The 16,300-nt window shown below is 25.2% G+C and overlaps 1 pseudogene; it reads left to right on the top strand.

Annotated features, from left to right (window-relative positions):
- Nucleotides 1-8,741: 8,741 nt before the first annotated feature.
- Nucleotides 8,742-14,378, top strand: LOC145962465 (uncharacterized; annotated as a pseudogene).
- Nucleotides 14,379-16,300: the final 1,922 nt, after the last annotated feature.

The raw sequence follows: 16,300 nt of genomic DNA, 5'->3' as shown, positions 1-16,300 counted from the left end.
GAAACATTAACAAGTGGACGTAAAATAAAGCAAACGTGGGAACAGATCGTAATTTTTCAACAATTTAAATATACAGTTTCGAGAAATGATTATATTGTATGGATTATAATGTAAGAGGATTTGTATCAATTTAATTAATAATGGTATACTTCGTGCGATAAGCTAATGTAATGTTTATACAGACACCTTCATTTGGAGTTACGTAAAATATCCCGCACAATAAATCTAATATTTGGAGCACAAATGACTATCAAAATGGGATGTTATTTCGCTTTCATAGCATGTGGTTTTCACAATGTTTTTGATATAATATTTATGGACGATATTAATAATGTGAAACTTTATATCATTATAATGTTAGTATGGCTTTTCTTACATATTTTCAGACTTTTTCTCATAAATTATGAATGTGACAGAGTTAGCATCAAGGTATGAAGCTTAAAAAAGCATTTATTTGAAATTTATTTTTAACCATTATTTGATTTATTAAATGATAATATATAATATACAGGGTGATTCTGAACAGACGTTTGTCTTTAAAAAGATAAATTGTCGAGTCTATTCTAAGACGATTTTCCCTTTACCAAAATTGTCTACGAGGCTTAGTTTTTAAATTATTAAATAAAATAGTTCGCGAATTACGGAACGAGTACAAGAGGTAGACAGGGACGGCGCAACTCACCGTCCGATACAGGCGATCATGTGGGGCGCGCGACGCGATCAGCTGATTGCTGCACACGATGAGTGTGTGTGTGTGTGTGTGTGTGTGTGTGTGTGTGTGTGTGTGTGTGCGTACGTGTGCGTGTGCGTGTGCGTGTGCGTGTGCGTGTGCGTGTGGGTGTGGGTGTGGGTGTGTGGGTGTGGGTGTGTGTGTGTGTGTGTGTGTGTGTGTGTGTGTGTGTGTGTACATATGTGTAATTTAGATAATCACATGATATTTATTGAACAATTAAATCTATGCTAAATTATTTTTTAAAGAAGAAATTGATGTCTTTGGCTTTAAATTATCTATTATAACTGTTTTAGTTTTATTAATACGCAAAAATAAGCAGACATCTTAAAAAATGGCAGAGTATAAATCATAAGCAACTTAACAATTCAATCACATTTTTTCTTTTAATATTTTATACGATTTGAATAGACATTAAATAATTGAAAATAATATTTTGAATGTAAAGCATGCTTCTTGGAGGCAATTTTATTTTTCATCATTGTATTATAAAAAGAAACATATTATTAAATTTGCTTTTATATTTTGTTCTCTCTCTCTCTCTCTCTCTCTCTCTCTATTCTTCTTCTTCCTCTATCTTTTTTTTTCTTTTACAATTACATTATTTTATTATTATATTGTCAAATTTGATATTAATTATAATCAATAATAAATTAAAATATTATTACCTCACTATTAGATGTTTCTAATGGTGTAAAAGTGTCATCATATAAGTATATCATATAAGTATATCATATAAGTATATCATATAAGTAGAATAATAAAAATTAAAAATAATATCAATGTTAGTGTTCTAAACGTATATACTTTGTCTAAAAACATATAATGCATTAAACTACTTGTATATAGCTTGCAATATGTAAAATTCAGTACAATCGATTATTTCATTACGGATAAATATAACGAATGAAATTACGAAGATCCGCTCATAACGTTTCAATGCAATTGTTACCAAAGCAAGTCCGGTTCGAAATCGCATACCTACGTTATGAGCATTCGAAAAATTTTATCGCCATTATTAATAATCAGTTATGTGTGTGGTTCAAGAGTGATCGAATTTCCCGCAGGTGTTCTGAGACAATGGTTCGGTCTTCTATACATACTGCTAGTGTGGTCCTTATATAATTTTGTCTTTATAAATGTAGTAATACCTCATATAATTCAATATTCTACCCTATTCCATATTTGGTATGGAATAAATATGTTTATAGCATTATTATCAATTAGTCTTGGGATCTATCATGACAAGGTAGGAGATTTAAAAAATATTAATATCTTGTTGTTTTATTGATTTTATTTAATCATTGATTTTAAAATCGAACTTAAAACTTTCTGATTTTCTTATAATATTTATGTAACGAAAAAACATGGTCATATAAATATAAAAGATTTAGCATGTTGTGATAAATCACAAGTTAATTTTAATTTTTTTATATGACATAACATGTTTGATTCTAACAATTATTCCTTGAAAGATGATAAATGAAAAGAATAAATATAAAAGCTGATGAATATAAAAATAATATATATTTATATTTTATATTATATCTTTTTCAAGATAAAATCAATGCGTTACTAGTAGACACTAAAATTATCAATATTTCCTACAATTGATGTTATGAATACAAACCATTAATTTATTATATATTTATCAGGCTTTTAGAAATTGTATAATGAATATCAGTGCTGTGGACAATACAATGGAAGAATTGGGAATGACAACAGATTATACATTATATATGAGAACAATATGGCTTATTTTAGGGTGGTTTATCATAGCTATATTATTAATTTGTTTGGATATTGGAAATTTGAGAAATCAAAACTTTAGCATTGCTCAATCTATTTATATTCCTTTTATGGGCATATATTGCATTAATATTAACATCATCGGCGATTTAACTATAACGAATATACTTTGGTTAGTTTATTCTTGTAGATATACAAGAATATTTTGTTATACCCTAATTACATAGTTATTCACTAATCTTTTCAATTTTATAGGTACGTAGGATTGAAATTTGATCAAATCAATGAACATCTTGAAAAATTAACAAATAATAACAAACATAGAATAAAGCGAGCTTGGGAGGATTCCGTATTACTTTCTCATCAATCCAGATATGCAAAAGCTCCGAGAAACGCATATATGATATGGATTGTACTGTAAGCGGATTTATATCAATTTTATTAATCATGGCATATGGTTACGTTTCGTGTGACAAATTAATATCATGTTTGCACAGACATCTTCATTTGAAATTACGTAAAATATCTCGCGAAATAGATCTGATATTTCGAACACATATAACTATGGAAATGGGATGTTACTTCTTTTACACAGCATTGGGTTTTTATAATATTTTTAATATGATATTCATCAAAGGTTATCAGAATATATACCTTCTCATGATTGTACTCTTATTGTTTTTCTTGCACATTGTCAGACTCTTTCTCATAAATTATGCATGTGAAAGAGTTAGCATCAAGGTATGAAAGGAAGCATTTATTTGAATCTTATTTTTAACAATTTTTGATTTATTAAATTATATATATATATATATATATATATATATATATAATTTAATAATAAAAAAAATTACATCAATTTTATCTTACATATTCAAATTTTAGGCAAATGCAACAGGAAATTTTATAAGTAAATTATCATATTCTGATTACGATTATGAAATTCGTGAAAATGTAAGTCTTAAAATTTAATGTATTATATTATTATGAAAGTATGAACTTTAATTAAGTTTAAATTCATAAGAACAGAATATATATATAAAATAATCTATTGTATTAATACAGATTCTACAATTTTTACTTATGATTCAATCACCAATCAGATTCTGCGGGCTTGGACTCTTCCAGTTTGGTTTCAAATTCCTTCAAAGTGTACGTCATAATGATATAATTATCTACTATAGTAAATACCATAATAAATATTTAAAAGAACTACTGTTTCATTCTTTTTATAGTTTACTACATCTGTTGCCACCGTTTTAGTTATATTACTACAAGGGTATACAGATAAATATGTACATTCTTAAAAGAATTATGATGATTATAATATGCAAAAACAATATAACTCTAAAGACAAGCCATATATATTCAACATAAAACATCTCATAAAGTGTATACCACTTAACATATAATATTTCGTAAGTAAAAACATATATGTGTGTGATCCCATGACATCGTGTGGCGTAATCTGAATATATTTCTGCATATATTTCAATTATATGAAGTAAGTCATTTGATTAAAACAGCGTGAACATATTATGTATAGATTTTTCAATTCTGAAAATAAATCTTCTCAAAAGCAAAGTTGCACAAAAAGTTACTTGTTTAATTTTTCTTGTACAAGAAATCATTTTCTTTTCGGTTATATTACATTTTTTATTTTATACATATACTGTATGAAAATTAATATTAATGATTTCGTTAGAGATCGAAGACTGAGTCATCTCGTTTATGATTGAAATGTTGCAAGATAAAAGGTCATATTTTCTATTTTTTTACATCGATTTTATTACTGCGCTTTATTTTTTTACAAGAATGATTCTTTGTAAAAAAATTTTAATCGAATAATATATCATTTCTACAACTATGCAAATATACGAATTTGTAGTCACTTTATATATATATACACGTACGTATATATTCTATTAATGCAGATATCATATAGCTTCTATAGTAAGTAATTCAAATGCCAGATTGACTTTGGACTTCTTCAATTTGATTACAAATTTCTTCAAGATATAAACATTTGTAATGTATATATGTATGTAAATATCATAATTATAATGAACCAATCTATGATAAATTGTTTTTTAAAGAGGAAATTAATGTCTTTCAATTCAGCTCATTCATTACAATCGTTTTAGTTTTATTAGTATAAGCTCATAAGTAAGCAGACATCTTAAAATATGACACGTAAATGTCAAGCAATTATACAATTTAATCAATTCAAAAATTTAAAAAAAATAAGTTGATAAATAATATTGTGGATGTAAAACAATATTTCTTTGAGCATAACATTATTATTCATAAAAAAAAAATATGTTATTAAAATTATTTTTAATGTACTTTTATCTCTTTCTCTTTCTATTTTCTATTTTCTTTCCTTTACAGTCACATAATTTTATTATTGTTTTGTCAAGGTTGATGTTAATTAAAAAATCAATATATTAAAATACTACAATATTTCAATATTTAATGTTTTTAATCGAGTGATAGTGCCATGTAATCATGTAAATAGAAAAATAAAAAATAAAATTGTCAAAAACGACATCAATATTAAAAGTATTTTACCTGCAGATATGTGATGCATTCAATCATTTCTATAGCTTGCAGCATGTAAAATTCAGTACATCGATTATTTCATTATAGATAAGTATATGATGAGCGATATTACGAAGATCCTCATTATATTTCAGTACAATTGTTGGCAGAGCAAGTGTAGTTCGGAATCGCATACTTACGTATGAGCATTCAAAAAATTTTATCGCCATTGTTAATAATCAGTTATGTATGTGGTTCAAGAATGGTCGAGTTTCCTAGGAATGTTCGAAGACAATGCTTCGGCTTTTTGTACATGCTACTGTTGTGATCCTTATATAATTTTATCCTTATATATGTAGTAATACCTTGCACAATTCATTACTCCACCTTATATCATATTTGGGTTGGAATAAACATATTTATAGCGTTTTTGTCAATTATCATCGGGATATATCATGACAAGGTAAGAGACTTAACAAGGAAAAATATTAGTTAAACTTAAATTCGAAATCATTCTTTATAAAATGGAACATAATTTATAGTTTTTTCTACAGTATTTATACAACAAAAAACTGTCGTATAATAAATATAAAAGATTTAGCATACTGATGTATCATAAATTGTTAGCTGATTTTGATTTTTGTACATGTCTAATAATGTGTTTGATATAACTATCTTTCTTGAAAGATGTTAGTTAAAAAAGAATAAACGTAAGATGATAAATGTAAAAATAATATGTATTCACATATTATATTAAATCTTTTAGAATATAAAATGATAAAGTTACTAAACATTAAAATTGTCAATATTTCAATACAATGATATTACGAATACAAATAATTAATTTATTACATCTTACTTTCTTATATCAGGCATTTAAAAATTGTATAAAGAATCTCAATGCTGTAGACGATACATTGGAAAAATTAGAAATTACCACAGATTACAAATTGTATATGAGAACAATATGGCGCCTTTTAGGATGGTTTATGACAGCTGTATTAATAGTTTGTTTGGACATCGCATCGTCGAACAATAACTTCATGAAAATTAACATTATGCAAGATATTTATGTTTCTCTTATACGCATATATTGTATTAATATAAATATTATTAGCGATTTAACTATAACGAGTATGCTTTGGTTAGTATATTCTTATAATTGTATAAGAATATTTACTTAAATTTGCTAATTAGATAATTATTCATTAACTTATTGAATTATTAGGTACATAGGATTGAAATTTGATCAAATCAATGGATATCTTGATAAATTAACAAATAAAGGTAGAATAAACGGAGTTTCGAAAGAATCCATATCATTTTTTCATCAATCTAGATATACAAAATCTCCGAGAAATGCATATATGATATGGATTGTAATGTAAATGTATTTATATCACTTCGATTAATCATGACTGTGTTTCGCATGACAAACTAATACGACGTTTGCACAGACATCTTCATTCAGAGTTACGTAAAATATCCCGCAAAATAGATCTGATATTTGGAACACAAATGACTATGGAAATGGGTTGTTACTTCGCTCACATGGCGTTGGGTATTCAAGAAATTTTTGATGTGATATTCATCAAAGATTATAATAATAAAATATACTACGTTATCTTGTTAATAGTATGGCTTTTATTGGACATTTTCAGACTCTTTCTTATCAATTATGAATGTGACAAAGTTAATATCAAGGTAAGTATTTTTAAAATCTATGTATCCAAAACTTAAAAATGTATAAGTTGAAAACTTATTCTTTAAATTAAACAAATCAGTTTTAATGGCAATACGAGTCAAGTGTCGATCTTATAACACAGTTATTTATTATACAAACAAATAAGTATGGAACAAATTACAATGAAAAGATTGCGAACGTTTCGACCCTATTTTTGGGCCCTCTTCAGCGCAAATGTGATGATAAAAAATAACAAAGGTTTTATCGGAGTCAATTATAAAGTGTGCCGTCTAAAGTAAAGTCTTTATTAGTCCAAAAATAAGGTCGAAACGTTCGCAATCTTTTCATTGTAATTTGTTCCATACTTATTTGTTTGTATAATAAATAACTGTGTTATAAGATCGACACTTGACTCGTATTGCCATTAAAACTGATTTATTTAATTTTATATTTTGAGTCTTATATTTTTAATTATTCTTTAAACTTAATCCATTTATTATATGATATGCGTCATGAGTTTGATAAAAAACTAATATTAATTTGATTTTACCTATTCAAATTTTAGGCAAATGCAACAGGAACTTTTATAAGTAAATTATCATATTCCAATTGCGATGTTGAAATTCGTGAAAATGTAAGTTTTAACATATAATATTTTAATTTTTTACCGAAATATAAACTTTTATGTAACTTTTAAATTTATAAAGAGGATATATATCTGTTGTATTTTATATATTAATGCAGATTCTACAATTTTTACTTATGACTCAATCACCATTCAGATTCTGCGGGCTTAGATTCTTCCAATTTGGATTCAAATTTCTTCAAAGGGTATGTTGTAATGATATAATTATTCATTACATTAAATTCATGATATATATTTAAAAAAAACTGCTGTTCCTTTCTATTATAGTTTACTACATCTGTGGCAACAGTTTTAGTTATATTACTACAAGCGTACACAAATAAGTATGTACATTTTTAAAAAAAATTATAATAATTATAACATGTAAAAATAATGTGATTGATTCTAACGACAAATCATATATTCAGCATGTAACACACATCTTATAAAATATATATCAAACAATATCTAATATTTCATAAGTAAAAAACATATATGTGTAATTACATGACATCATGTGACGTAATATATACGTCTAAATATATTTCTGAGTATATTTCAATTATACAAAGTCATTTGATTAAAGAAGCGTGAATGTATTATAAATTTCTGTTAGAGTTACAAATTTTACATTGTTGAAATTGCACTTTATACCTAGCGCTCTTGGCGCAAACCGTCGACTTATTTTTTTCTATTCACTTTCCTCTCTATAGTCTTTTTATTAATCATGTCTTCAAGTCACTAACATCGCGCGTTTCTCTTTGTTTTACTTACACGTATATACATTATATTGAAAGTATTAACCAGCATTTAATGCAATAAATTTGTGTGTGTGTTCACTTTGTTCTGCTCTCATATTACCTCAACACGATTTCTAAATTCTCAAAATAAATCGTAATAAATCTTCTCGAAAATAAAGCTGCATAAAAAAGTTGTTTTACTTGTTTAATTTCTTTGTACAAGAAGTCATTTCTTATATTATAGTATTTCGATTATTTTATACATATATTCTATGAAAATTAATATTTATTTCATCATTTCGTCGGAGATTGAAGATTGATCATATTGTTTGTAATTGAAATGTTACAAGGTGAAAGATTACATTTCCTATTTTATTTTTTACATCGACTTTATTTTTCCGCTTTTTTTACAAGAGTGACAAGATAAATTAAAATATTACAGTATCACGTTATTTGATGTTTTTAATCGCGTAATAGTACCATGTAATCATATAAGTAGAAAAATAAAAAAAAGATTAAAAAATAAGTAGAAAAAAAATAAAAACAAAAACAACATCAATATTTGCGTTCTAAACTTATGTACTTTATCTAAAGATATGTGACGCATCCAATCATTTCTATAGCTTGCAGTATGTAAAATTCAATACATTGATTATTTCATTATGGGTAAATATGGGTAATGAACGAAATTACGAAGATCCACTATCATTGCATTTCAGCTCAGTTGTTGGAAAGCAAGTGCAGTTTGGAATCGCATATCTACGTTATGAGTATTCAAAAAGTTTTATCTCCATTGTTAATAATCAGTTATGTGTGTGGTTCAAGAATGATCGAGTTTCCAAGACAATGGTTTGGTCTTTTGTACATGCTGCTGTTGTGGTCCTTATATAATTTTATCTTTATATATGTAGTAATACCTTGTACAATTCATTATACAACTTTATCTAATATTTCCTTTGGAATAAGCGTGTTTATAGCGTTTTTGTCAATTATCATCGGGATATACCATAACAAGGTAAGAAACTTAACTTAAAAAAATTTTAGTGCAGTTTAAATATTTAAAATCATTGATTTTAAAATGTACATAACATAATGTACATTTCATAATGTACATTATGTTCATAAAATGTACATAACATAATGTACATGTAACATAAAATGTACATTATAGGTTTTCTTATAATATTTATAAATCGGATAAACACTATCACATAAATATATAAGATTTACCATATTAATATATCATAAATTATTAATAAATTTTAATTTTTTTTACATGTAATAATATGTTTGATATAACGTTAATTATACATATTCCTTAAAAGATTTTAATTTAAAAAACGTAAGATTAGATAAATGTAAAAAATTAATATGTATAGATATTTTATAATATCTTTTTCATCATTACTTGTTATCTTTTTCAAAATGAAATGAGTTAGTTACTATAGTAGACACTAAAATTGTCAAATTACTGTACAATTCGATATTATGAATACAAATAATTAATTTACTACACATTACTTTCTTATAGGCATTTAAAAATTGTATAAAGAATCTCACTGATGTGGACGATACATTGGAAAAATTAGGCATAACAACAGATTACAAATTGTATATGAGAACAATATGGTTTATTTTAGGATGGTTTATGGTAGTCGTATTAATAATTCATTTGGAAATTCCATTGTTGAAGAATATTAACATTATACAAACTATCTGTATTCCTTTTACGCAAATGTATTGTGTTCATATTAATATTATCAGCGATTTAACTATAACGAGTATGCTTTGGTTAGTTTAATCTTGTAAATATACAAAAATATTTTGTTATATCTGCCAATTAGATAATTTATTAATCTTCTTAATGTTTAGGTATATCAGATTGAAATTTGATCAAATCAATGAACATCTTGATAAATTAACAAATGGCAATAAAATAAAGTGAGCTTGGGAAGATTCCGTATTACTTTTTCATCAATCTAGATATACAAAAGCTCTGAGAAATGCACATATGATATGGATTGTAATGTAAGTGTATATTTAAATCATTTCGATTAATCATGATTGCGTTTCGCGTGACAAACTAATTCGACGGTTACACAGACATCTTCATTCAGAGTTACATAAAATATCCCGCAAAATAGACCTAATATTTGGGACACAAATGACTATGGGAATGTTGTGTTATTTCGCTTACATAGCGTTGAGTATTAAAGAAATTTTTGATATGATGTTCATCAAAGATTATTCATCAAGGATTAACAATAAAATACACTTTATCACCGTGTTAATAGTATGGCTTTTATTGGACATTTTCAGACTGTTTCTCATTAATTATGAATGTGACAAAGTTAGTATCAAGGTAAATATTTTTAAAATCTATCTATCCAAAACTTAAAAATCTATGTATTAAAAACTTTGTTAAAATTCTTTAAAAATATTCTTTATTCTTAATATTCTTTAAAATTATTGATTTATTATATGATATGTATCATTGGTTTAATATGAAAAAATTAACAATAATTTGATTTTACATATTCAAATTTTAGGCAAATGCAACAGGAAATTTTATAAGTAAATTATCATATTCCAATTGCGATGTTGAAATTCGTGAAAATGTAAGGCTTAATATTTAATATTTTAATTTAATATTTAATATTTGTTATCGCAATATAAACATTTATTTAAATTTAAATTTATAAAGAGACATGTTAAAATATTTATTATATTGCATATACATATCTATTGTAATGCAGATTCTACAATTTTTATTTATGACTCAATTACCGTTCAGATTCTATGGACTTGGATTCTTCCAATTTGGCTTCAAATTTCTTCAAAGAGTACGTTATAATGATATAATTATCTATTACAAATAATTAAATTTATGCTATAATTTATGATTTTAAAAAAGCTACTTTTTTATAGGTTACTATATCTGTTGCATCCGTTTTAGTTATAGTATTACAATCATATAAAAATTAATACATACATATATAAATACATTTTGTGAAAATTATAACGAATATAATATGCAAAAACAATATGATTGCTCTAACTACAAATAATAGGCTCAACATGTAATATTTTATAAAATGCATACTATTTATACCATATAATATTTCGTAAATAAAAACATACATGATCACATAATGTGATGTGACATGTCTAATCTGAATATAATTCTGACAATTAGACGAAGTATAATTTTGTATAAGAAATTATTTCTTTCTGGCTATAGTATGTTTCTTGATCATATTATACTATATATGTGTGAAAATTAATATTAGAATCTCACTCTCATTAGAGATTAAAAATTGAATCATCTCATTCGAAACTGAAATGTTGCAAGGTAAGAGATTAATATAATTTACCTTAGTTTTACATCGATTTTGTTTTACAATTTATTTATTTTTTTCAAAAATATTTCTTTGTGCAAAGTTGATTTTACTTATTTAATTGAATAATATTTTCAATATCTACACTATAATAAAAACAATTTTATTTTTTAACAATTACTTTTTTAATTTTTTAATTATTACTTTTAGTATTTTTTCAATTATTGTCATCTTTAATTAATATTAGAGTGGTTACCTTATTTCTTGTTACTTGATAATATTTTTCAAAATATATATATATATATATATATATATATATATATATATATATATAATAACATTATACAGTCTTTTAAAACAAGAAATGAAAAAAGTGTATCAAGAATAACGTTTATATTTGCTTGATGTGTCATGTAAAACGTATGCCATATCCATCATATCATCTGATCTGTTTAAATATGTAAATTTTAGTAGATCGATTATTTTAATAAAAGTATATTGAAATTACAAATACTACGCTATCACTTGATGAGACACAGTCATTTAGTCGGCATACGAAATATAATTCGAAATTAAAACAATATCCACAATAACCAATAATATTCAGATGATTTTAACATTGCTCCTTTTCTGTCTGTTAAAGAATTGTCGTGTTTTTAACAAGAGTTTCTGAAAAATACAGTTTTGTCTAAATTAAGATTATGAATTATTGAGCTTCCTATTGAATCATTTAAAATCTATGATTCAGAATTTCGCATATATTGTCAGTTTATTTATGTCATTAAATATATATTTTTCCAATTTAACTACAAATTTCTTCAAGAATATAGAGTATATATATATATATATATATATATATATAATATGTATGTATTATAATTATAATGTAAATGTAATAGGTGTATATCTAATTATATATTAAATAATTAAATTCACAGTTAAATTACACAATCCACAGTTATTAATTTTTAAAGAAGAAATTAATATCTTTTAGTTCAGCGAATCTACTACGATTATTTTATTAATATATATATAAACATATTTTTAAAAAATGACAGAGTGTAAATGACAAATATCTAAATAACGTAACAAATTCTAAAATTAATATTTTAAAGAACTTAAATATAAATTGAATAATACTCTGAAATATACTCTGAAAATAATACTTTGAAAATAATACTAAACGAATAAAACAATTTCTTTCCCTCTTTGAAGAATGTAATATTATTTTATACCATGGTATTAAAGAGAAACATGTTATTATGTAACATTATTTTTCCTGTTTTGCTTTCTCACTCTCACTCTCTTTCCCTCTTTTTCGCTCTCTTTCCTACTCTCTCTCTTTCTCTTTTTCTCCCTCTCCCGCTTATTTTTTTTTACTTTATTTCCATCTTGCAAACATACGTTATTTTATTATTGTATTGTCAGTGATGATACTCACACATACAAATCTCAATAATCAATTAAAGTATTACTATTATATTTCATTAATCAATAATCACATGTAATAAAACCATATAATCATATAATTACAAAAATAAAAACTAAATGTATCAACAAAAACATCAATGTTTGTATTTTAAACAAATGTATTTTGTCTGAAAACATATGATATATCCGACAATTCCTGTTTCTACAGCCTGCAGTATGTAAAATTCAGTACATCGATTATTTTATTACAGAAAAATATAGTGAAATTGCGAAGATCTGCTATCATAACGTTCAGTGAAGTTGTTGACAAGACAAGTGTAGTTCGAAGTCATATATTCCCATTATGAGCATTCGAAAAATTTTATCACCATTGTTGATAATCAGTTATGTGTGCGGCTTAAGAATAGTCGAATTTCCTATAGGTGTTCCGAGAAAATGGTTTGGTCCTATATACATGCTGCTGTTGTGGTCTTTATATAATTTTGTATTTATATATATAATAATACCTTGTACAATTCATTATTCCACTTTATCATGTTTGGTTTGGAACAAACACGTTTATAGCGTTTTTATCAATTATTATTGGGATACATTATGATAAGGTAGGAGACATAACATTCAAAAATATTATTACAACTTGAACATTCATAACACTGATTCTAAAATGGAACATAATGTATAATTTTTTTGTAATATTTATGTAATAAAGCACTGTTATAAATATAAAAGATTTAGCATATTGATATATGAAATTATTAATGAATTATTAATAAATTTTAATTTTCCTACATGATAACATATTTGCTTACATCATTAATTATTCCTTAAAAGATAATAAATAAAAAAATAAACATAAGGTGAGATAAATATAAAATTAATATATGTATATAATTTATATTTTATCTTGCATCTTTTTACAAGATTAACTGTATTAATTACTAGTAAACACTAAAATTGTCAATATTATCATACATTCGATATTACGAAAACAAATAATTAATTTACTACATATTACTTTCTTATATCAGGCATTTAAAAATTGTATAAAGAATCTCACTGATGTGGACGATACATTGGAAAAATTAGGAATTACAACAGATTATAAATTGTATATGAGAACAATATGGCTCATTTTAGGATGGTTTATTATAGCTATATTAATAATCTGTTTGTATACTCCATTTTTGAGAAGCAATGATGACGTTACGCTGACGGAAGCTATCTATATTTCTTTTATGCAGATTTATTGCATTCATATTAATATTATCACCGATTTAACTATAACGAGTATGCTTGGGTTAGTTTATTCTAAATATGCAAGAATATTTTGTACCTGCTAATTAGATAATCATTCATAATCTTCTCAATTTTTAGGTACGTAGGATTGAAATTTGATCAAATCAATGAACATCTTGAGAAATTAACAAATGGTAATAAACGTAGAAGAAAGCAAGATTGGGAAGATTCCGTATTACTTTTTCATCAATCTAAATATACAAAAGCTCCAAGAAACTCACATATGATGTGGATTGTAATGTAAGAAGATTTGCATCAATTTATTTAATCATGACTGTGTTTCGTGTGACAAACTAATGTGACGTTTACACAGACATCTTCATTTGGAGTTACGTAAAATATCCCGCAAAATAGATTTAATCTTTGGAATACAAATGACTATGGAAATGGGATGTTACTTCGCTTTCATAGCGTTGGATATTGAAGAAATGTTTCACATGATATTCATCAAAGATTACCACAATAAAATATACTTTATCGTCATGTTAATAGTATGGCTTTTCTTGCACATTTTTAGACTCTTTCTCATCAATTATGAATGCGACAAAATTAGAATCAAAGTAAATATTTTTAAAATCTATCTATTCAAAATTTAAAAATCCACATATTTCAAAATTATTTGATTTATTATATATCATTAGTTTGATATTAAAAAACTAACATTAATTTGATTTTACATATTTAAATTTTAGGCAAATGCAACAGGGAATTTTATAAGTAAATTCTCATATTCCAACGTTCAAATTCGTGAAAATGTAAGTCTTAAAACTTAATATACTATTTTGTTATGGAAATATGACCTTTTTAAAATTTAGAAAATTTTTAAATATTTAAATTCAATAAAACACCGAAAATATATATGTATATTATATATATAAATAATCCATTATATTAATACAGATTCTTCAATTTCTACTTATAATTCAATCACCAATCAGATTTTGCGGACTTGGATTTTTTGAGTTTGGCTTCAAATTCCTTCAAAGTGTACGTCATAATGATATAATTACAAATAATAAATATTATATTAAATATTTAAGAGAACTATTGTTTCTTTCTTTTTATAGTTTACTACATCTGTTGCCACTCTCTCAGTTATATTACTCCAAGCGTACATAAATAAGTATGTACATTTAAAAAAAAATTGTAACGCACATAATATGAAAAAATAATACGATTATCTCTATCGGCACATAATGTTCAACATGTAACATCTTATAAAGTATACCATTTAGCACATAATATTTCGTAAGTAAAAACTTTCCTCATCATGTAACATAATGTGACCTAATCTAAATATATTTTTGACAATTATACAAAGTAAGCCATTTAATTAAACAAGCGTGAATATATTATTAAACTTTTAATCCTCGAAGTAAATTTTTTCAAATGCAAAACCGTATTTCAAATCATCTATTAGAACTGTTTTAGTTTTATTAATATATGCGCATAAATAAGTAGACAATTTAAAAAAATGACAGAATGTAAACGGCAAACAACTTAACAACTGAATCATTTCTTTTAAAAATATTTTAACACTTTTCTTTCTAATATTGTTTTTTGTGTTCCTTTCTCTCCCTCTATCTCTCTTTTTATCTCTTTCTCTCTCCCTTCCTCCTTCTCCCTCTTTCTCCTTCTATCTCTCTTTGCAATCACATTATTTTATTATTATGTTGTCAAGTTTGATACTAATTATAGTCAGTAATAAATTAAAATATTATTAACTCATTATTTGATGTTTTTAATCGCGCAAAAGAACCGCGTAATCATATAAGTAGAAAAATAAGAATTAAAAATATCAAAAATCAAAAATATCAATGTTTACGTTCTAAACGTATATACGTCGTCTAAAATCATGTGATGCATTCAACTATTTCTATTTATATAACTTGCAGTATGTAAAATTTATTACATCGATTATTTCATTACGGACATATAATGCGTGAAATTACAAAGATCCGCTATCATTACGTTTCAACGCAATTGCTGTCAAAGCAAGTGCAGTTTGAAACCGCACACCTACGTTATGAGCATTCGAAAAATTTTATGGCCATTATTAATAATCAGTTATGTGTGTGGTTCAAGAGTGATCGAATTTCCCGCAGGTGTTCCGAGACAATGGTTCAGTCTTTTATACATGCTACTATTGTGGTTCTTATATAATTT

Source organism: Camponotus vicinus, unplaced genomic scaffold (assembly GCF_025532165.1).
Source record: "Camponotus vicinus isolate PSW18456_S1 unplaced genomic scaffold, iyCamVici1.0 SCAF_12, whole genome shotgun sequence".
Classification (NCBI taxonomy): Eukaryota; Metazoa; Arthropoda; class Insecta; order Hymenoptera; family Formicidae; genus Camponotus; species Camponotus vicinus.
Note: the sequence above shows the minus strand (reverse complement) of the source record. Positions and strands in the feature narration are given on the sequence as shown.